This window comes from Phymastichus coffea, unplaced genomic scaffold (genome assembly GCF_024137745.1).
Source record: "Phymastichus coffea isolate CEN01 unplaced genomic scaffold, Cenicafe_Pcof_1.1 PCOF00019, whole genome shotgun sequence".
NCBI classification, from domain to species: domain Eukaryota; kingdom Metazoa; phylum Arthropoda; class Insecta; order Hymenoptera; family Eulophidae; genus Phymastichus; species Phymastichus coffea.
In genome coordinates, this window is record NW_026706830.1 from 3,498,552 (window position 1) to 3,523,831 (window position 25,280).

The 25,280-nt window shown below is 33.2% G+C and overlaps 1 protein-coding gene and 2 long non-coding RNA genes across 4 annotated transcripts in view; 2 read left to right on the plus strand and 1 right to left on the minus strand.

Annotated features, from left to right (window-relative positions):
* Nucleotides 1-25,280, plus strand: part of LOC131675344 (disintegrin and metalloproteinase domain-containing protein 11) — a 2,271,363-nt gene that overhangs the window by 421,403 nt on the left and 1,824,680 nt on the right. The window lies entirely within an intron of this gene.
* On the plus strand, nucleotides 3,637-4,786 carry LOC131675329 (uncharacterized). The gene is made up of 5 exons (XR_009303041.1): nucleotides 3,637-3,665; nucleotides 3,767-4,002; nucleotides 4,069-4,195; nucleotides 4,277-4,435; nucleotides 4,640-4,786. It is a non-coding gene; the product is annotated as an uncharacterized LOC131675329 (long non-coding RNA).
* Nucleotides 7,116-8,389, minus strand: LOC131675328 (uncharacterized). 2 transcript variants are annotated; one of them, XR_009303040.1, is made up of 6 exons: nucleotides 8,332-8,344; nucleotides 8,237-8,270; nucleotides 7,900-8,135; nucleotides 7,707-7,833; nucleotides 7,467-7,625; nucleotides 7,116-7,262 (listed from the first exon to the last, which is right to left on the minus strand). It is a non-coding gene; the product is annotated as an uncharacterized LOC131675328 (long non-coding RNA). The 2 variants fall into 2 exon arrangements; XR_009303039.1 differs by having other exon boundaries at nucleotides 8,237-8,389.

The window sequence follows — 25,280 nt, forward strand, 5'->3', positions numbered from 1 at the left end:
CGGTATGCGACACGTAATATATTGCAATATAAATTTTTTTACATCTTCATTCGAAGATATACCATATACTGGAGCATTTTTTATCTAGAAAATACAATGAAAATGAGGCAATCCTCGATTTTGATATTCATGAACATAATAATAGTAATCAATTGTTCCTATAGGTTTTGCATCAGAATGAAAATAAGCCATCATAGCTTTAAATTTTTTTTCAATGAAAATTGCAGCTGGAACAGGATAGTCAACGATAAGTTGACTATTAGATCTACTATCGTTATCTAATGATTGATAATCTCATATAAATTCACCTAAATCTGGCCAGTTCCATTCTGCCGGACTCAACGTTACGAAAAATGTAACAGGGCCATATTCTTGCGCCATACAGTTCAGTTCTCGTCTTGGTCTTCGCCAATATGCTTCAGTTACTCTTATACGAGAAAATATTGAATAAAGATTTGATTCCAAACCATTGTCATTTAATTGTTGTATATAATTTCCAGCAGTATATTTGTGACGTGTATCTAACACATGTAGCATGTGATAAATTCCTGCATTAAGGCTTCTGATATAGTTATCATGTAAGTAATAAAAAAGTAATTATTTACTTTCTCTAAACTATGAATATTTAGAAGTTAATATATGTTTAATAAAATCAGATTCTTTTAATTTGATTTCTCTGGGAAATTACACGCTGGCCACATTCACCATAAGGAAAAATATCTGGAAAACATTTCCAATCCAAATCTTTCTCGTGATAAACCAGAGGAGTTTCATAAACTTTTTTCATTTGATACAATTTAGTATCCGATTCATTAGGTTTTTGTACATGCAAAGCATTTATCGTGTATTCATCATAAAATGTGTCCGATTGCGATTTCGCTGTTAACAAAGCTTCTCTGTAAGGTAATTTAGAATCCTCAATTTCAGTATTAACTTCATTGACTTGATTAGAATTGTTATCATCAGAATTTTCTATATACTCTAAATCTGTATCTTTGAGCGTGTTCAATATATCGCATGGTTAAATAGGAACAGTGATTTTGGAATAAATTGGATTATTTTTTTTTAGCCATTTTAGAGCATTCCATACCATTTCTACATCAAAGTATTCTTCCCAAATAATTTTACCTTTAGTGTGATGTTCGTATCACTTATAAATAAAATAATTCGAACTCTCGTAATCTAGCTAATGAGTAAGAATTTGTTTCCAATGATTTTACTCTAATAGTCAAGAAAATAGATAAATCAAATATAATAAATAAGTAAATCAAATATACATAAGTAAGTGCAATATTTCGAGGAAAGTCAGACAATGCCCTAGTTTCTTATGGTGCGAATTGTCCCATAAGCAGAGCTAAAGTGTTTCTTTGATAGGATATAATTCGGCCCAAGTTTCTTATAGCGCGAGATGTTCCCCACAGAGCATGAATTAATTCACTGAATTAATTCTTGAATTAACGCAAAGAATTAATATAAAAATAATTTTCTAAGAAAAGAAAATTATTTCTTAATTAATACATGAAATATTACAAAGAAATATTCTAAAATTCTATTAAAAATAATTCAGGTAATGATTCCTGTAAAAATAAACAAATTAATACATGAATTAATTTAGAAAGGATTTTGAAAGGAACCATGAATTAATTTACAACATAAAACTAAAATTATATCTTGAAATAATTTAAAACTATTTCAAAATTATTTCATGATATGATTTTTGTAAAAATACATAAATTAAATCATTCATTAATGTTGAATTAATCCAAGAAATATTATAGGTTTTAATCTCGAAACTAACGCAACAAATGATTCTGAATTCATTTAAAATTAATTCTTAAATTATATGAAAATGCAAAATTTCGATTCACCCGAATTATTTCAGAAAATAATTCAAAATTATTTCTGGATTAATTCGTGATATGATTTTTGTACAAATATACACATTAATTCACGGATTAATGTTGAATTAGTCCAAGAAAAATTATAGGTTTAAAGTTACAAATTAACGCAAGATATAATTATAAATTAATTATTTTGTTACGAGTGCATCTTTCGAATAGTTCTTATTTGAATATGTATCCGCTGCAACATTAATTTGTATATGTTGTTTGTTTATGTTTGTGATAGAAAACACAGAATAGTTAGTTAACACTTGGTTATCTGTTTGTAAACACTTTTTAAAATTAATAAAGTATAGTCGAAGTCTTTAAGTTTAAACGTAACAATACATTAATTCTTGCATTATATTAAAATGGAAAATTTTGATTTACTTGAATTATTTCAGAAATTAATATAAAATTATTTCTGAATTAATTCGTGATATGATTTTAGTAAAAATACACTAATTAATTTACGAATTAACGTACCGATAATCAAAGAAATATTATAGGTTTTAATTTCGAAATTAACGGAAGGAATGATTCTGAATTAATTCTGAATTAATTTTTGAATTAAATGAAAATGCAAAATTTCGATTCACCCGAATTATTTCAGAAAATAATTCAAAATTATTTCTGAATTAATTCTTGATATGATTTTTGTAAAAATGCACTAATTAATTTACAAATTAACGTACCAATAATCCAAGAAATATTATAGGTTTTAATCTCGTAAAAAAGCTTTTGTACGCATTACTGAGCATATGAAACGTTCATGAAAGCACCTACCTTATCGGCATTTACAGAATTTGAAATATTGCAGAATCAAAGTTAGATTAAAAATAAAAACGCTTTTTTAGGGTGTAGATATATGTCCAAGAATTACTCAGTTCAAATTTCACACAATTCTATCGAGTGGTTCTTTCAAAATTTGGTCAAGCAGCACCAAATCTTAATTTCTTCGAGGTGTTATCAGGGGCGTTTCATATCTCCTTAAGGGAATTTTAATTCAGGATTATTTAAACCCCTAGCATTGCGTTAAGCACTTCCATTTTTTATTATTATTCGTTAAAATTGAAAGAAATTCAATGTGAAAATTCGATAAGAAATCTGCTTTATGTAATATTTATAATGTATATCTAATATATATCCATATACTAGATAATATTAAAGTAAACATTAAATAAAATACTGTACGTTTATCAATTATTTTATTTCGTATTCTTCCATAATTATATAAAATAAAGCACTTTTAATAATTTTTAAAATTTTACTTATATATTCAGTAAATAATTTATTTATAGTATATCTAGATGTGTTATATAATTTTAAATATTTTCTATAATAATTCTAAAAGTAATTAGATAGTATTTTATAAAATAATTCTTGTGAAATGGATATAATCTTTTAAAATTATTTCAGTGAATCAATTCTGTATTAATTTTACGCCAGCTTTTTATTACTTAAGTATCACTTTGAAAATTAATTTTGAAACAATTCAAAACATTCTTACTGTGATGATTTCAAAATTATTATGATAATATTTCATAAAATAATTCTTCTAAAATGCATTGTAACGAGCCGGCTCGTTAAGGGAGTGTCTACACGGGATCCGTCCTCGGATCCGTGGACGGATCCGTCCCCGTCCAAATTTTTATAGGCACACGCTATCTTCATAACTTCAAGTTCAGTGGTGAGTTTCAAATTTGATGTGAGAAACGCATCTATACAGTTCTTATATCCGTGATTTACAGCTCCAATTTTATTCAACGTGTAACGTATAAGTTGGTGAGTTCGTCCTCTTTTTCATTATACTGTAATACCGTAAACCGTAATTATAATTAATTATTTATACTTTTTGCCTTATCAAATTGCAAAATACATAATAGGTAGACCAATAGAATTTATATGAACAAATACTATTTGATTTCGGGGAAGGTATATTGCAAGGTGTAGTCAAGTTTGCTGATTTTACAATTGAAAATAATTTTAGAAATACAGGCTAGAATGCAAAAGGCTGTAGATAATACAAAGCCTTCCTTAAGAATACAAAGATTTTATAGGGAAAAACAAGTGTGCGTTGAAAAAAATCATTTATAAAGACGAAAGATTTACAAATTATAACGTATGTTTATTTACAAAATTAGATTTGCATCTTCTATTAAATTTATTTTTGATGAAATTCTTGTAGATGATACATCAGGAAAATTACTTCCGAATAAATTGACTATACATAATTTGACTGATGATTGGCTAAAAGCTATTCAGGTGATTTGGAAAACTACCCACTTAAATGCAGAAAACAATTGTGATATAAAGTAATATTATTTTTATAACTATAAATTTATGATTTTTTATCAGATTGCAATAGCAAAGAATTTTTTTTTCTTTATCTGCAGTAAATCAATGTCGGATTGTTTTCAAGAAAGAGAAGAACTTTGATTGCGTTATCAAGTAGCTGTAATTAGAAATGCTATAAACGAACTTGGATGTAAAAAATTACCTTCTGGATATGACCTTTCAATGGAGGATTCATTTACTGAGCCAACAAAAACAAAGTAAATCAAATTAAAAATAAATTTTTTTCATTCACTATTAGTAATGCTACTGAACTATTATCCATAATAATTAATGTTAAGGAAAACTAAATGAATAATTAATCTCAATGTGCATTTAATAATGATATAAATCAGGATTAGGTTGCTGCAATTAATAATTACAATATTTATATCTTATATCTGATAATTTTTATTGTATTACAGATCAAAATTTACAAGAGGACAACATTTCTAACATTTCTAATAGTTTCTTTGGCTTCAACCCATAAACTTCTGTCTGATAAACAAGCATAATGCCATTGCTGAATCAAATCGTCTAAAGTAATAAGAATAGACATCTGTGAAAATAACAAATTTCGTAACGATGCCCTTAGTGACCTCAGAGGAGCGTTGATTATGTTTAACTGAGCTGGCCACATACTGCCATATAAATCACATCGCGATAAACTCCATCGATTTGTAAATGTATTGTTGGTTATTGGGTTGTCGTCTTCTATTGTTCCAAGAAATCTGCACTTGTAACCTCCAATCACTGTCTTTTGTTGAATGATTTTCTGCAACACTTCTTTATGGCTAATCTCATTATCCAATGTAATTATACCTTCGCTTTCATTGGAAAACCAAAAAATGAATCTCGAATAATTATTATTGCCCATATGAATTTCAATATTTCTAAACGCCACTGGTACAAAACGACGAAAATCGTTTTGTATAATATATTCAATCGTGAATTTCATCTTCTCGTTCAATCTTTCTTCATGGAATGGTTTGAATTCCATTATATTTTTTATTACTACCGTATTATTCATTATTATAATAACTTTGATCACCAGTTGAAAATTTATTCTTACAGCGACTGTAACTGTAGAATTGTAGGAAATGTAGACGCAAAGAATATTAACGACATGCTTGAACAAAGAAAAACAGAAATGTATATGTACCAATCTTGGCCACATATGGGGCGAAAACTGACACGTATATAACGTAAGCGGTAAAATAGTGGATACGTGTTATATTTTCTAATTTTTATTGATCAGTTTTTATTTTAAAAAGTGAATAACAATTTTTTTATTGTAAAACTTATTTCAATTTCGAAATAAAAGAAATTATTTCTCTAGTACATTTGTATTTTGATGATTCAGGAATATTATTAAATCCTATTTTGATTAAATTCATGAATCTTCTAATTTCTTGATTCTCATTACTCGTGTTCTTATCAAGATTTGCAAGATCATTTTCCAATTTTTTTATGGACTTCGTAGCTGTATCAATGGCATCGTCTAATGTTTCAATGTCATCATCTGATTTTCTTTTCCGACTAAATTTCCTCTTGTCGAATTTGTTTTCACCACTACTTGATGATAATTTCATCAAGGAGTCCATGTTATCAGAACAAATTTGAGGCATATGGCTTAAATACGGTTGTAACCAAAGCATTTCCTTGTACAATTCCCACGTAACTTCCACTTTCATATAAACAGGCAGCAAAACTGAAGCAATAATGTAACATGTTTCACGAATTTATTTCATTATTGCTTCAGTTTTGCTGCCTGTTTATATGAAAGTGGAAGTTACGTGGGAATTGTACAAGGAAATGCTTTGGTTACAACCGTATTTAAGCCATATGCCTCAAATTTGTTCTGATAACATGGACTCCTTGATGAAATTATCATCAAGTAGTGGTGAAAACAAATTCGACAAGAGGAAATTTAGTCGGAAAAGAAAATCAGATGATGACATTGAAACATTAGACGATGCCATTGATACAGCTACGAAGTCCATAAAAAAATTGGAAAATGATCTTGCAAATCTTGATAAGAACACGAGTAATGAGAATCAAGAAATTAGAAGATTCATGAATTTAATCAAAATAGGATTTAATAATATTCCTGAATCATCAAAATACAAATGTACTAGAGAAATAATTTCTTTTATTTCGAAATTGAAATAAGTTTTACAATAAAAAAATTGTTATTCACTTTTTAAAATAAAAACTGATCAATAAAAATTAGAAAATATAACACGTATCCACTATTTTACCGCTTACGTTATATACGTGTCAGTTTTCGCCCCATATGTGGCCAAGATTGGTACATATACATTTCTGTTTTTCTTTGTTCAAGCATGTCGTTAATATTCTTTGCGTCTACATTTCCTACAATTCTACAGTTACAGTCGCTGTAAGAATAAATTTTCAACTGGTGATCAAAGTTATTATAATAATGAATAATACGGTAGTAATAAAAAATATAATGGAATTCAAACCATTCCATGAAGAAAGATTGAACGAGAAGATGAAATTCACGATTGAATATATTATACAAAACGATTTTCGTCGTTTTGTACCAGTGGCGTTTAGAAATATTGAAATTCATATGGGCAATAATAATTATTCGAGATTCATTTTTTGGTTTTCCAATGAAAGCGAAGGTATAATTACATTGGATAATGAGATTAGCCATAAAGAAGTGTTGCAGAAAATCATTCAACAAAAGACAGTGATTGGAGGTTACAAGTGCAGATTTCTTGGAACAATAGAAGACGACAACCCAATAACCAACAATACATTTACAAATCGATGGAGTTTATCGCGATGTGATTTATATGGCAGTATGTGGCCAGCTCAGTTAAACATAATCAACGCTCCTCTGAGGTCACTAAGGGCATCGTTACGAAATTTGTTATTTTCACAGATGTCTATTCTTATTACTTTAGACGATTTGATTCAGCAATGGCATTATGCTTGTTTATCAGACAGAAGTTTATGGGTTGAAGCCAAAGAAACTATTAGAAATGTTAGAAATGTTGTCCTCTTGTAAATTTTGATCTGTAATACAATAAAAATTATCAGATATAAGATATAAATATTGTAATTATTAATTGCAGCAACCTAATCCTGATTTATATCATTATTAAATGCACATTGAGATTAATTATTCATTTAGTTTTCCTTAACATTAATTATTATGGATAATAGTTCAGTAGCATTACTAATAGTGAATGAAAAAAATTTATTTTTAATTTGATTTACTTTGTTTTTGTTGGCTCAGTAAATGAATCCTCCATTGAAAGGTCATATCCAGAAGGTAATTTTTTACATCCAAGTTCGTTTATAGCATTTCTAATTACAGCTACTTGATAACGCAATCAAAGTTCTTCTCTTTCTTGAAAACAATCCGACATTGATTTACTGCAGATAAAGAAAAAAAAATTCTTTGCTATTGCAATCTGATAAAAAATCATAAATTTATAGTTATAAAAATAATATTACTTTATATCACAATTGTTTTCTGCATTTAAGTGGGTAGTTTTCCAAATCACCTGAATAGCTTTTAGCCAATCATCAGTCAAATTATGTATAGTCAATTTATTCGGAAGTAATTTTCCTGATGTATCATCTACAAGAATTTCATCAAAAATAAATTTAATAGAAGATGCAAATCTAATTTTGTAAATAAACATACGTTATAATTTGTAAATCTTTCGTCTTTATAAATGATTTTTTTCAACGCACACTTGTTTTTCCCTATAAAATCTTTGTATTCTTAAGGAAGGCTTTGTATTATCTACAGCCTTTTGCATTCTAGCCTGTATTTCTAAAATTATTTTCAATTGTAAAATCAGCAAACTTGACTACACCTTGCAATATACCTTCCCCGAAATCAAATAGTATTTGTTCATATAAATTCTATTGGTCTACCTATTATGTATTTTGCAATTTGATAAGGCAAAAAGTATAAATAATTAATTATAATTACGGTTTACGGTATTACAGTATAATGAAAAAGAGGACGAACTCACCAACTTATACGTTACACGTTGAATAAAATTGGAGCTGTAAATCACGGATATAAGAACTGTATAGATGCGTTTCTCACATCAAATTTGAAACTCACCACTGAACTTGAAGTTATGAAGATGGCGTGTGCCTATAAAAATTTGGACGGGGACGGATCCGTCCACGGATCCGAGGACGGATCCCGTGTAGACACTTCTTAAGGGAAAAATCAACTTAATAGAGGGCCAGCGCGTGTCGTGCGCGGGCCAGCTGCGCAGAAAACCGTGCGCGAGCGGAGAGAACAGAGAGAGGACCGTGAGGGGTGGGGGTAGGCGCGAGCGACATTCACGTGTGAACCGGCTTATCGAGAGGATCAGTAAAAAGAAAGGAAACTGGGAATTAGAAGAAAAGAGAGCTAAGGAGTGCAAAAGTACGAGGATTGGAAACTGGATCCAATAGGTGCATCAAGTTAAGTGCGCCAAGAGTGAGTACCGTCGCCCAAGTCACGAAAGCTTCAACGAGTGCTGAAGGAATTCGAGGAGAGAGAAGAAAGCACCTCCTGGGCGACGAAAGCCAGCGCACGGGGCCGGCAACCGAAGAGTTGATAGAGGTTTTGCGCGGGACTACAACGAGAAGGAGTGAGTAATCTCACCGGCGTACAATTATCTACGAGAAGATTATGTTTTATTAAGCGTGCGAGGATCGGTCCGTTTATACCTCTCTCTCTCTCTCTCTCTCTCTCTCGCGGTAAAACCTAGCGTGTCGTCGTTGCGCGACGCAGCGACGCATCACTGAGTAAAGCTCTCGGCCTCTTTCTCTACGGGATGTAAGCAAACCGCTAGACGAATAAAAGGTGTCTGCAATTAATCGGCCGCCTTGTTTACTGACGTGGGCAGAAGCACACGTATCTCCTCTGCCCAGCTATCCGAACCCACCGACTCCCCCACGCAAGCAGTACGTCGAGCACGCATCCGACGAAGCCGTCGGCACCACAGCCGGGAGGTAAGTCTTCCTCCAACGAAGCGGCGGTTAGCTTCGCAACGTGGGAGTGACGGTGACTTATTTTGTTAACGAGCACCGATTTATTATTTAGGTAAATCATAACCGTTACAGCATGTAATATTTGGAAATTATTTCAGTGAATCAATTCTGTATTAATTTTATGTCCGCTTTTTATTTCTTCAATATCATTTTGAAAATTAATTTTTAAACAATTCAAAATATTCTAACTGTAATAATTTCAAAACTATTACGTTAATATTTTATAAAATAATTCTTCTAAAATGCATGTAATATTTGAAAATTTTTTTAGTCAATTAATGTAGTAATAATATTCGTTATATTTCTGAAGGAAAAAAAACGGACATAAAATTAATACAGAATTAATTCATTGAATTAATTCTAAAATAATTATATTATTTCATGAATTAATTTTGAATTATTTTAGAATTAATTCATGCTGTGTGGGTTCTATAAGTCGAGCTCAAATTATAAGGAAAGGATAGTCTTGCTTAGTTAATCACAATGAGAGAAAGAACTTAGGTATTGATCCAAGTTTATTCAGACTCATGCGCTCACCTTGCAAGGCTAGAAGTGAATGCTAGCCTGTGCAAAGGTGGGCCTATTTATACACAGATTTTCCCGCTTATTTTTGCAGGAAAGATTTCATCGAAAATTTGAGAGACATTCGCGAATTTTGAGAAATGATTTTTCTTAATTTACAAGTAAATAACCATTAATATTAAGTTTTTAAAACATGTAAACTTTACAGAATTAGTTATTTGTTGATTTTATACAATATGTAATTATCGCCAATAGTGTCGTCAAAAGTTATTAACTAATAAAGTTAATTAACATGATATTACAATATTTACAATAGAAAATTATTAAATTTTCATATTACTTTATAATTGATTAATTTTGGAAGTATTCTCCAAAATTAATTATTTAAATTAATTAATAACATTTGAATTATGACTAATTTTTCATATTTGTAACGGATTTTTCTAATCTTAATATGCAATTATTAGATTAATTATCTAAGATTTCGAAATCATAAAGTTATCATTATCAAGTATTAACTTAATATTTTCGTTCTATATACAGCTTATTGTTTAAATAAATTATTAATTGTTTATTTATTAATAACAGTTATTATTCAGCTGTTATTAATGAAACCAATTCTTACTCATGCTCTATGCTTATTCATTTTGCATATAAATTATTTATATTTTTCTAATATTTCATATGTTAATAAATAAATCAACTTTGCATATTGATATTCATTATTAATTTATAATTGAATGAGATTTTTGTTATGATATTATGAATCTACATGTTAAAATCTATATAATCGATACTTTGTTATATTAAAATTATCTATAATTAACATATTTTTCTTAATATCATGAATCATTATATCTATGTCTATTATTTTGTGACGTCACGCTGTTTATTTTGATTCGACTCTTATTTGTATACAGTCGCGTAAACAGTGAGGAAGCGCCGCTTAATGTATTGTTTTGACTAAACAGATAAATACGTTAGACTAGTTGCAGTCATTTAATAAATAGCTCATAAATAGGACCGTTACATTAGTAGGAATACTTCTGACTAATATATATAACTCATGGTCAGTGTTTAATGGATCAGTTTCTTTACACAATTTTTTTAGTGTTTCTTCCAAAAGTAAAAGTAAATGAAATACTTTCCCCACGAGTTTGTCATGGCGCGCGTAATGAGGTATATTTTTTTTCATAACAGTACCTTTTTTTGTATAACCTGAAATGCTTTTGCACGCTGAATTAAAATTTTTTCATACATATTCAAACATTTTAATTCATCCGGAATAAGTTTAAACCACAGATTATTTAGAAGACATGTTGAAGGTATAGTATTATTTTTAAACTTCCTTAAACAATTCTTGCAAATCTTACCATTATTAAATATTTCTATTGAATTATTATTTTCTGTAACGGGGTATCACCGTTTAGTTATATTTTTATTCGCGCGACTGTGTTGAAAGGGCGAACGTAATAATCTATGCTCAAAATGTAGTCCGGAGAGCATGTGGAGACAGGCGTCAGTCAGCCAGTAGTTCTAATTAACCTATAAGAAAGTGAGTGAAAGCAAAAGAAGTAAGCGAGTCGAAAAACACTTGTTAGTAATACGAACAGAACCTTTTATTATTCTCAAATACTACATAAGGCCGGCCCGCGCGTTTGTTTACATCGACGCTCGCTCATCGACAACACGTATTGTCGGGACGCTCGCTGCTCTTTGTTATTGGAGCCGCTACATGCACGCTTCGAATGTCGGAAATTAATTATTAAACATGCAACCGTGATCGCGAGATTAAGTTGGCCAGCTTACCTTATTATTGCAGGCGTACGGAGCGGACGAAAAGTAGTCGCACTGCGCGGAACTGTTTTGTTTATTTTCGCCGGTCGCGAATTCGCGCGCACACGGTTTCGCCCTCGATGGCGAAACCTCACACACTCTCCTTCGTCGGCTCGGGTCCCTCCCTTCTGCAGACGTGCGGCGCCTTGGCAACAGGGGTCACAGCTAGCTGGCACTGATCTGTATGTTCTTCTCTTATCGTGTTGGCGTTAACGGCACGAAGATCGGCGATAGCGGAAAGAAAAGCGGGCGAACACAATGATGGTCAAAGCTTCACTAGTTCGGTTTCAATCGCGCGCGTTCCGTCTGCTCGCGCGCCGAATTCCTTCGTTACGTATTTCGTCCCCCCGGTAGGTGCTGCCATCCCAGGCAGCAATTAAGTTAGGTTATCAGCGCTAATTTGACGTTTACCGTCACATTTCATAATATTGGATTAATTTCTGCCAAGCACTAGTTGCAATTTCTAGTAATTCAAATGCAATCTTTGGTTCGTAATTTTTAACTAGTACTAGACTTTTTTCATAACATAATCATTCACAGGAAACACACGCATTCACAGGAAGATTTTCTAAAATTTTGTAATAAATTTTGACACCCTCATGAAGTTTCTGTAAAATTTCATTTTCATTCAAAGAAATGTCATCGGTATTTTGGCATGGAAAAACTAAGGCCGATGAATTTTTTGATATGATGTCATTCAATTTGTCTAAATCACCATTATTTAAAGCTTCATTTACCTATTCAATATTGTTGTAACACTTTTGCAACGCATAAATTATATCTCTAATTATGCGTAAAAAAGGAAAATGGCAAGCTACAGAGCGAAGTTTTAAAAATATCGAACTGCATAAGAAAATTCCTATATGACACACAATAGGATGACCGAGTTTCTTAGAATGACCAGATTCAAAACTGCATACGTCAATATTTTTCAAAAAATCATAAGCGTCAGCATAACTCAACTCGATTAATTTTTCTAAAAGAACTTTTATTTCTATTATGGTATGGATATCAGGTAATTTACAATACTGATTACATAACCAACTTTTTGGGTTTTTTGTACCCTCAAGTAATAGCATGATATTTGTTTGACTGTCCATTTTCATTCATCACTATAACATTTATTTTATTTGAATCAGTCACAAGTAATCCCTTACCAAAATCATAAATTGCATCGAAAAAGTATGATTCTGATTTGGAAGTATGCATCGACGTTCCACACAAAGCTGAGATAGCATTGTTAATGGTATCGTTAGTAATACTCATATCCCCTAATCGATTTAAACCGACACTCGCTTTATTTTTTTAGGTTTTCAATTTGTATTTGGTTTCTGATATAATCCTATCTCTTGCAGCGATCACTCGGGTAACTATGTGTTCAGCTCTAATTCTATCTTCGATCGTGGAATTTACGGGTATAAAAGGCATAATTTTTTGCACAGAATTATTTTTCAGCTGAATAAGTTTTCTCATATTGAGCTTAATATTTATTACGAAATATTTTTTCTTTATCTTCAAAGCGTATTTATGTTTAGCATTTATCAGTAATTTTTCTCGATTCAGATTGTAATTATCTTTTCGATCTATTAATATTTTACTTTTATTTGTAACATAATAATTCTTGTTATATGCGATGCGTTTATCTTTATTTTTTTTTAAATATTGCTTGCCATATTCTACTAGCTTATCTCTCTTCTTTGTATAATATTTTTTATTATATGCACTTATTTTTTCTTTATTTTTTCTACAATAATTTTGCTTTTGTGCATTTATTTTTTCTTTATTCTTTCTATAATAATTGTGCTTTTGTGCAATTATTTTTTCTTTATTTTTTCTATCATAATTTTTAGGACTGTATTCATGTTGAGATGAATATTTTTTTATTTCAGTAATTATTTTAACTTTTTTTGATGGCATGGTCAATGACTCTCCATTTATTGTATCAATTTTCTTTTAATCGATCGACTTTGAAATACAGTTTTATCACCTGAACCTAAAAAAAATGTTTTGTTAATAAAGATATATTTTTCTGTATTTTTTACTGGTGAGTTCATAGTATTATTTATGTCGGTTGAAATCATGACGTCAGATAATGTACATTTTCGCTGCATCAAGGGTGTGTACAAATACTCTGCATCTTGTTTAACTTGTAAAAAAAGAACATAAGCATTTGTTACATAATCAGGAAGAGATATTTCTTCAACATTTGAATCATTAACCGAGATCCAACGTTTATCTTGTCGTAACATATTAAAATAGTGTCCACTATTAATCGTATTTCCTTCGTGAACTATTAAACTACTAACGAAATAATCTTTGTTATTAATACGAACATATTTTGCAATATCATGAAGTAAAAAATTGTTTATTTTCATATCTTCCGCTTCACGTGATTCAACAAGCTGTAATTGCATTACTATAATTTCATTATTAGTACTAAAATTTATCGACTCATAAAATAATCCATTTTTACAAAACGTGCATTGTATATCAGTGGCCACAGAGGCACTTAAATTTATGTCAATTAAATATTGTAATGAACAAGCAAATTTATTTTTTGGTAAGTGCAGGAGTAAAATATTATTACTGTACATTTCAAGATACTTCACTTGATTACATTTCTTACATGTAAAAAACCGACGGAGCATATGCTCAATTAAAGGCCGTAACGTTTCGGATTTGCTAAGAAGATGACTGATGAACTCTGGTACATCTTGTTGAATACGTTCTCGGTACATAATATTAACGAAAGATCTTAAACTCATTACGTCGACGTAATCAGTACCATTGTCACGTTTCAACTTATATTGTGCTATTATTATAGACAATTTATCTTGAGGGTTATTATCCAGGTTTCTTCTGATTGATACACAATTTAATAAACTTTGTATCGATGCATTTACATAACAAGAAACCATACGAATTTCCAAACATCAGTATACATTGATTTTGAATGACTTTCTAGTTGCATTTGATTATTATTATTCTTATTCATCTGATTCATTATCCCGTTTAGTTTAACATAGGAATGTTCTATTTCAATTTGGTATCTCTTATTGGTAATAACAGATTTATCCAAATTGTGTGAATTACCTTTACTGAATGCTGAACAAATGTTTGTAAGCAATGGAAAAGGTATCAAATTATGACTTTGAAACATATTGTAAACATGACTTCTCATTTTTGCATAATCATAATTAATTTTTGAAGGATTTTGTCCTAAAAAAACGGATGTAGCAAATGCTATTGCTAAAATACCACAATCATTATTATTTCTTTGATATTGCACACTTTCAAAAATTAGCTTCTCTTTATCTATTCTTCCTTTTTTAGTTAAATAGGGAAATAATTGAATTAAAAATTGTTCATGGCAAATATGTAATTGATTGAAATTGCACGAATCGTAAATTTATATGAATAAAATGCGTATCATAATAACAAGCAATCCAGTGACCACCTACACAGTTTTTACATAAATCATTACAGCTGTGCAATATTTGTTTATGTACCGAGACGCAGGGAATTAGTTTAAGCCACTCGCGACCTGAAGCTAGCATGATATTCTGCAGAGATAACGTACTTCTAGGTTGAATAATAGGATAGGATTTTTGAGAATGTATATGCAAAATAGAGTGAAATAGATCAATGTGGTTATCTTTCAATTTTGATCCATCTAAAATTAGTTTTTTATCAGCTTCACTAATTTTATAACGATAGATTGCATTTGGCTTAGTCATAATCTATTTTATATTATATATATATATTTTAAGGTAAATATAAAATAAAATAACAAAAATTGTTATATTTTTTGTAATAAAATATTATATTTTAATTACATATTTTATACATGTTCATGTATAGAAATTAATGACATAAGTACACACAGGCGCTGGATATAAGCGCAGACAGGTGCTGGATATAAGCGTAAACAAGCACAATACAGGTGCTTATAGACGGTTGTCTGATGAATAATCTGGAAAAAAAAAATTTATTCAATGTAATTAAATGAAAAATGTTTATAAAATAACTTAAAGCAATTGAATCCTACGCCATTTATGCATCACAAACTTTACCATACACATAATAGAATTTGAGGTTAGATTTCACTTGAGGGAAGTGTGGACGTGTCTTGGATGTGAGCGCGAGTTTTGACGAGAAAGTCAAAGAGGAAAGGTGTTTGAGAAGAGAAATAGAGGTGAAAAGAGCGTGGAGGTGGAGGAGAAGTGGAGAGGAGAGAGAGAGGCCAGGAGAGGAGCAGGAAAAAGCAGAGAGAGAGGAATAAAGAAAAAAAATAAAGTTGAGGTTAAGAGAGAAAACCAGAAAGCGGGAAAGACAAGCAGAGAGGAGGGGCGGTAAGAAGTAAAGGCAGAGACAGAAAAGGTAAGACAGGGAATAAAGGTGGGATCACGGGTAGTTATAGAGAATCGAATTAAGGCGTACGAGATAGGATGGAAAGATTTGTGACAACAGAAAAATTAAGAGATAAAGGTGAAAGGTTGGATAAAAAAGGCCCAGAGGAGGAAAAGAAGAAAAGAGTAAAGGTGGCGAGGGGGAGAGAGAGCGGGGAGGGGCTGAGGGAGAATATTAGAGGAGAAATGAGGGAGGCAAAGAGATGCAAGAGTGAGAGCGAGGGAAGCGAGATGGACGGGGAGGGGGGAGAAGGACTGGACAACACGATAAGAGAAGGGGGAAAAAGTAGTGGTGCAGAAGAAATAATGGAAAAGATACGGACAGACATAAGGGAATTAAGGGAGGTATGGGAGGAGGAAAGGAAAGAATGGACAGAAATGTTTAAAGAAATAATGGGAAAAATGGAAAGAATGGAGGCAGAGGGGAAAAGAAGAGAAGAAAGGTGGGAGAAAGAGAAAGAGAAGAAAGAGAAGAAGAATGGTGGTGGAGCGAGAGAGAGGGAAAAATGGTAGGAAAAGGGGTGGAAGGGTTTCGAAAGCAATAGGGATAAAGGAGAGAGAGAGAAGAGACGGGAGAGGGGGGGGAGGAAGGCAGTAAAAATACTATTCTGGAACGTGGCGGGGGTGAGGAGCATGGAGGAAGATGACTGGGAATATGTTAGGGAATTCGACATAATAGGGCTAACGGAAACCTGGGAGAAGAGGCAAGGGACAAGAACTGGTGTGGAGAAACAACTGAAAGGGTACAGTATAGAGTGGAGAGATTCAAGAAGAGACGGAAGAAGAGGGAGAGAAATAGAGGGAGGAATAATGGCGGTAAGAGAGAGGAAAGGGATGAATAAGGTTGAATGGAAGAAAGAAAGGACAAGTGAGGTAATAGTAGGAGAAATAAAGATCGGAAGGAAGGAATACATGATAGCATCGGTGTATATGCAACATGAGAAGAAGGAAAACTATGAATACCTAAGTGAAGAGATAGAAGAGAACAGAGGAAAAACAATAATTATAGGAGGAGACTTCAACGCAAGAACAGGAACCGAAGGAAGGAAATGGGAGACAGAAGAAAAACTAGAAGAAATTAAGGCCAAGGATAAAGTGTTAAACGCAGAGGGAGAAGAAATGAAAAAATGGCTAGGACAAATGGGCTTAGTGATAACGAATGGGAGAAAAGAAGGAGATGAAGAGGGAGAAATAACATATATAGGAGTGAGAGGAATGTCAACGATAGACTATGTAGTAGGTAACGAGGAAGGTGATGAGGCGATAAAAAAGGTTCAAATAAAGGAGAGGGTAAAGTCGGACCACTTACCAATAGTGGTGGAATCGGGAGACAAAATAGCGTAAGAAAGAAAAGAAGTGGAAGAAAGAATGATAGACGACTGGAGTGAAGAAGGTATAAGGGAGTATCAGAGATGGATAGATGCAATAGAGGGAACAGATAAATGGAAAGATATAAAAAATAGAGTGAAGAACGCAGTTGTAAAAAAGAAGATAAGGAAAAAAAAGGATCAAAAAAAAGCTGGTGGAGAAAAGAATGTAAGGCAAAAAGGGATAGGGTGATGGCAGAGTTAAATAAGGTAAGAAAGGGGGAAGGAGACAGAAGCAAATATTTAGAAGCAAAGAGAGAATACAGAGAGGAAATAAGAAAAGCAAAAGAAGAGGAAGGGAAAAGATTGGCAGAAGAAATAAGAACAGATAAGACGAGAAGAAAATTCTGGGATAAAGTGAATAGCAATAGGAAGAAAAGAATTGGATTAGATGAAAATATAGGAAAAGAAGAATGGATAAAGCACTTCAAGGAACAACTGGGAGAGAAAGAACAGGAAGAAAGTAAAGGGGAAGAAACCGAAGACAGCGAAGGAGAGGAAGGTGAAGAAATCAAAGAAAGAGAAGTAAAAGAGGTAATAAGAAAAATGAAAAAGAAAAAGGCGACAGGAGAAGATGCTATAGCAAATGAAGCTTGGGTGGAAGGCACGGAAGGCTTGATAAAAGATATGACAAAATGCTTAAATGGAATATGGAACGGAGCAGGATATCCGGAAGAATGGAGAAAGGGAATAATAGTACCAATATATAAGAAAGGGAGGAAAGAAGAAGTAGGAAACTATAGAGGAATAACGCTGATGGACACGGGATATAAAATATATGCGGAAATACTGAGAAAAAAGCTGGAAAGAGAACTAGAAGCTAAAGAAACGCTAAGTGATACGCAGATGGGATTTAGGAAGAAAAGAGGAACAATGGACGCGATATTTATATTAAAAACAATAATAGGGAAGGAAATAAGGGAAAAAGGAGGAAAACTGTTCGTATTCTTTGCAGACATGAAGGCCGCTTTTGATAAAATAAAGAGGAAGAAAATATGGGAAACAATGAAAGAGAAAGGGATAAATAGAAAAATTAGGAAAAGAATAGAAGAAATATACAAGAAAACAGGGAGTAAAGTAAAAGTTGGAGGAGAAATAATTGGGGAGTTTGAGACTTTCAAAGGCGTAAGGCAAGGGTGCCCTTTGAGCACCACGCTATTTAATCTTGCCTTCGCCGACCTGGAAGGGAAGATCAAGCAGGTGTAGGAAGGAGGGGTAGTGATAGGAAGGAAGAAAATATGGACATTAGGATACGCAGATGATATAGTGATGATGGCAAAGAGTGAAAGTGGAATGAAAGTAATGCTGAAAAAATTAAAAAGATACCTGGAAGAAAGGGGATTAGAGTTAAATGTAGGAAAATCAAAGATGATGAAATGCAGGAGAGGAGGAGGAAGGGGGAAGGAAGAAGAATTCGAATGGGAAGATGAGAAGATAGAGATGGTGAAAGAGTACAACTACTTAGGATATGTGATAAGCAGAAATAACGGAAACAAAAAGCAGATAAAGAAGGTAGAAGGGAAAATAAATATGGGACTTGGAAAGTTATGGGGGCTAGGAGAAAAGCTATTTAGAGAAAACTGGGAGCTAAGGATGAATCTGTTCGATGCTCTGGCGAAAAGCGTGATTATGTATGGAGCAGAAATCTGGGGATGGAAGAGATATGATGAAATAGAAAGACTACAACTAAAATACATAAAGTGGGTTTCTGGATTAGATAGAAACACGCCAAGTTACCTAATACGATGGGAAACAGGAAGACAAGAAATGAAAGAAACAGCATTAGAAAGAGCAATGAAGTATGAAAACAACATAAGAGAAGAAATAGATGGCTTAATAAGAAAAGAATCATGGAGAGAACTAAAGAAAAGGGAAAGAAATGAAAAAGATAAAAAGGGTAAGAAGGAGGAGAGAGAGGAAAGGCTGGAAAAAAGTAAAATTTACAGAGAGAGAGAAGAGGGAGATGAAATGAGGGAAGAGTTTTGGGAAGAAATAAGAGATGAGCTGAAGAAAAAAGATGAAAAAGAACTAGAAGAAAAGCTAGAAAAATCAAGATACATAAACGAGTGGAAAGAGCTGAAAGAAGAAATGAAAAGGTATAGGTTAAAGGAAATTCAAGGAGAGGGAAGAATAAAAGGCCTGCAAATAAGGGAAAGGTTTAGGCTAGGTAATGAAACGAGAGGAAGCAAGTATTGGGAAAAAGAAGAAAATAAGAGATGCAGAATGTGTATGAAAGAGGAAGAAAATTGGAAGCACATAGTAGAAAAATGTGAAAAAAGCAGAATGGAAGGGGAAGAATGGGAAAAAATAATAATAGGAAGCAAAGAAAAGATAGCGTGGATGATGGTGTTGAAATGGAAAAGAAGAAGAAATGAAGAGAAGAAAGAAAAAGAAAAGCAAGAAGACGAAGCTACAAAACCCTCAGGAGAGACGGAAACAGAAGACAGAGAAGCAAGACTCGCAGACACATCGACACACACACACATACACACACACACACAAAACACAAACATACGCGCAATCATAAACATACTCATGCACACACACACACACAAGCACAAGTAACAGCAACTACATAAGCGAGAGAAAGCAGTATTGGAGGACGGAGCAAAATGGTAAAGAAGAAGATTCGAAGAAGAGAAAGAAAAAGGCAAATTATAAGATACTAAGGAAAAATAAGTGAGGTTGAGGAAAGGAAAGGCAGAGGGAGCAATAGGAAACAAGAAAAAGGTGTCAATGCCTTAATAACGAGAAAGATAGAGGAAATGATTAGCAAGAATGAGAGCAAAAGCAAAGGAAAGGCAAAGGTGAAAAGGCAAAAGAAAATATGCAAGAAAGAGAAAAACAGAAGAGAGGAAAAAGCAGATCTTGGAGAGAGAAAGAGGAAGAGAAGAGTAATCAGAAGAAAAATGAGAAGAAAAGAGGAACAGGCAGGCGTAGAAGACGAGGCCACAAGAGTTGCAGACACACCTACAAAGGCACATATTTACACAACATATACACACACACACGCACGCGCACACACACACACGCACACACACACATACATAATCAACTACACAAACTGGATACGAGACACAAATAGTAATATAAGAGATGTAAAGTAATGTAACATATAAGTTGTAAATAAATTAACTAACTAACACATAATAGAATTTATTTAATGTTAAAAAAAAAATTCTTCTGAAAGAAAAGTTTATGCCACTCTAACCTAATTAACTTTACTTACTTTCGATTTTGGTACCAGTAGCAAAGTTCTTTTTTTTGTAGCACCGCGCAGCTTAGCAGCGAATTCCAGCATTCGAGATATACCTGTAATTTTTTATTGTTGTAATATACAAAAAATGAATTATGTTCTTGACATCTTTATTTTATATTTTAATTGAATATTCTGCATCTTATCGATAGAAAAATGTTTATACAAAATTCATAAAGTTGAAAACTTCGGCCATTCATGCCGCAGGTCACTACCGCGACCCTTGATAGATTAATATAAAGTAGACTGAATGTTTGAACCAGATCAATGCGTACATTGATATTTACTTGAGCTTGCATATGAGTATAAAGTAATGGCTTATGCATAAAATAAAGTAGACTGAATGTTTGAACCAGATTAATGAGTACATTGATTATCCCTGCTAATAAAAGCTTTTTCACAAACCTACTCGTATGCATAATTTTTTTTTTTTTTTAAACCTTTGTCACAATCATTGCATTTACATTGTTTATCATTGCAATGGGTTGCTCTTTTATGTGACTGTAAATTGAACCTTTGACTGCAAAATTTAACGATAGAAAATTATGCTCAGAAAATAATGTGCTATATTATAAATGTTATAAATGTACCAAAAACCTTTCAGTACTAACATAAATGTTGCCCTACAAACAAACACATTGGTAAGGTTGTTTTCTTGTACGTGTTAATTCATGACATGATCTCTAATTCTCATCTTTTCTGGCAAAAGTTTTGCCACAAATGTTACAATTATATATTTTGTATCCAATATGAACGATGTTGTGTACTTCAAGATTATGAGCTTAACCAAATGCTTGTCCTACCAATGTAAAAGATTTAATAATTAGTTTGTATCCATTATGAACGATGTTGTGTACTTTAAGATTATGAGTTTAACCAAATGCTTGTCCTACCAATGTAAAAGATTTAATAATTTATAATTATGATTCAAATTGTAATTTTTTAGCTTACCACACGTTTGATGTACAAATTTTCTTTTACAATATTGTTCTTATTCTACATGCTAACTTTCAAGAGGAAATCAATATAGACTTTAATGAAAGCTTTGATTGAATGAATGAACTTTATTATTAAAAATTTATAGTAGATCACAGAGTAAAATTCACAAAGTAAAAGTATTTAATTAAAACTTTGATTGAATGAATGAACCTTAAATTTATAGTAGATCACAGAGTAAAAGTCACAGAGTAAGTCATAGAGTAAAACTTAAATACTTCTTCTTTTTCTTTGTTGGTTGTTATTATACGCTGCAGGGTTTCTTGTATCATCGACTAACTTTGTAATATAGACTTTTTCTTCATTATTCATATGTGTCATGCGACCTAATAATAAAATAATATAGTTATCTCCTGTAGCTAAGAACATATGTCATACACGCGTATTCGTTGCACACGCGGGCCGACTGAAGTAGAAGACATAAGATAGGCCGAAACAAACAAACTGTACTCGGTAAATACATGATAGACCAGAAATGAAATAGAACATAGACAGCTGCAAACCTAAATAAACAATTAAGCTATATGACTCTCTTAGTTCCCAGGATATACTTATTCCTGAAGGAAGTGGTAGGGACTTATCTTAAGTTTGTGAGCCCCTGAGAGGGACAAGCGCAGTCAGTCCTGTACACGATTTCGCCTTGTAAAGACATCTCTCTGGAGCTCTGTCACTTTATAATAAAAAGTATTATTATATAACTGCCGACTTCGACGCCTAGATTCCTGCAAGTACCCACACGCGCCTTATAACTCGACCATCGCTACCGCAGCGTGTAAAACTTGCCGTGACAATCATCAAAATTGGATGACATTTGGTGGCAGCAAGGGTGGAATAAAGAATAAACGGTTAGAAAAAAAACTACCAGTAGTATAATCGGACCGTTTAGTCAAGAGGCAGCATAGAGATCGCTCGACTCCGGATTATCACTCAGTTCCCAGAGAAAAGGACGGTCCGAACGCACATTCTCGGCTGATATTGATTGGTGCAGCAGTTCTCAGAGAAGCAGCCGACATCGTTCATCAGCCTACACGCACAAATCGTTGCTGATTCAGGAGTCTCGCAGTTGCCAGGGGAGCAGCTCAACTTCAGCGCACGTTGTGCTCACGGATATATTCAGTGCTACCGTTTTTACGGCCCAACAGGGAGGTCCAAAGGACTCAAGGTACGCAAAAATAAATTTTAATAAGTTCAAAAAGTAAAGAACTTATTGCGCCGCGTTATATTTTGTAAACTGAAGTCTATGATTGAGATATTACAGAGAAAGTTGGCCCCACTTTGTCTGTCGTATCAGTGAGGTTATTTACCTTTCAATCATAAAAGCAGTCGTAATTAATAAGCTTTCACACGTGTACATTCACATCACTACACTCGCGCTTGAAAAATAGGTTAGACTTATATGCTAGGTCGCGATACTTTTTGTAACTATCGAACTGTCGATAACGAGAGTACAGACTCTGACAAAACTTCCGGAACACAATCCTTAACAGACGTAACTGACCACTCACACGATAATCAGCGACATTCAAACATTTACTTACGACCTTCAAAAATGGATGCTCTTAGTAAATTCACGAAGAAAATAAGCTCAAGCGAAGATATCACCGAATCAGATAAAGAATCACAGCTGAGGAAGGAGCTTTTGTTACAACGTGAAAAAAATGAACGACAGCAGGTGCAAATTGACAATCTATCGAAACAACTCAACGAGCTTATGCAAAGTATACGGAAGGATGAAGTAATAATACCGGCAGCGCGAAGACAGCAGGGAAATTCAGCAGCTGAGCCGCCTTTGCCTTCAAATAATATTTCTACGGGGCAAGATACGTCCACGCGACTACATGTTTACACAGGAATGCTTCGACGGGAAGATCATCAATTTATTCGTGAATTGTTGACTGAAATAAGGGAGTACGACGGATCAACTGACGTATCTGCATTTATAGATCAAATTATAAGAACAAGTAGGCAATTAGACTCTGATCCAGCAATTTCTGCACTAATTAGGAAAGTTTGTGCATCAAAATTAAAAGGAAGAGCCCAACAGGTAGTAGAAAGACACCAGGTAACCACTGCCGTGCAACTGAAAGAATGCTTAGAAACACACTTTGGCAAGTTAGAGCTTGAATACGATCAACTGTCTGAAATCAGAAATGCTATGAGGCAAAACTCCGGCGAGCCTGTAAAAAATTATGTATATCACTATAATAATATAAACATGCGAATACAAGTTGCAATAGACGGAGAAGGTGGCGATTATAAAGAAATGCATCGCGTTTATGAGTCCAACAAAACGATAGAAAAATTTGTACGCGGATTATACCCAGAGGGATTACGACTCGCCGTCCAACAAAAAAATCCGCACACTCTTCTTATAGCATATCAACAAGCCATGTATGAAGAATAACGGAGAAATGAAGATGATAGGCTACGCGCTAAAAATCGTATCGATGCTACGTACGAATACGCCGATCAAAGAAAAGAGCGAGAGAAAAGAGAAAGTCGGCCTAAAGACAGGTATGCGCGCCCAAATAAACACTACTCCAAGGATAGATACGACTCAGCACCAAGGGAAAGATATTATAGTGATAAAAGGGAAGACAATCATCATAGTAGCTCACGAGAACAGTCAACAGACCGCTACCAATCTCGCGATAGAACGCCTCCAAAGGTTACGTTCGAGAAACAAGATAGGCCTCCGAAGCCCACGTGCTCACACTGTGGAGTATATGGCCATGATAAATCTAATTGTTATAGATTAAAAAATGTACAAGGCAAAAATTTTCCGAGACCAGCCTCAAGTCAACATTTGATGAAAGAAGAGAACGCCTCATGGACCGAGGACGACCCGCCACAATGCTTTTGGAACGACATGCAGACGCAATATATCCCTCAAATGGACGACACTGGCACCTATGGCTTAAGCCAACAGGCACAAGAAGACGAATATTAAAATTTTTAGTAGACACCGGAGCAGGCCTCTCAATAATCAAAGACTCAGTACTGGATAAAAAAACTTGTAATCCCATTAAACAGCCGATGCATGAGAGAAAAACAATTCAAATAGTGAATGGACCACATACAATGTACGGCCAATGCAAATTCAAAACTTTCAGAAAGGACTTTATTTACAATGTAGCTGCAGACTCATTTCCGCTTGACGCCGACGGACTTTTAGGCAGAGATTGGCTCAAAAACTATCAGGCTATAATAAACACTACAGACGAAATAATAGAAATCAAAGACGAACACAAAAACATATTAAGTTTTAAGTTTAATAGAGAACTCACACCGCTTCAACCTGGAATAAATATTCTTACTGTCAAAATTAATGAGCCGGACGGAGATTATATCATTACAGATCAAAAAAACATAGTAACGCCTGCAATTTATAACGTAAGGGATGGAAAAGCGAAATTAAGTTGCATAAATCATTCAAAGAAACAAGTCAATATACCATATACACTGACTTACACATAGAACAATTCAAAGAAAACATTTCAATATTAAACAATAACATTCCTAACGACCAGAGGAAAGTGCTTCTACAACAGTTCTATTCTCAAGAAAGTAATATCTATGCAACGCAGGATAGGGACAAACTTATACCTGAAAATACACGGGTTTCACACCTGCCGCAAGA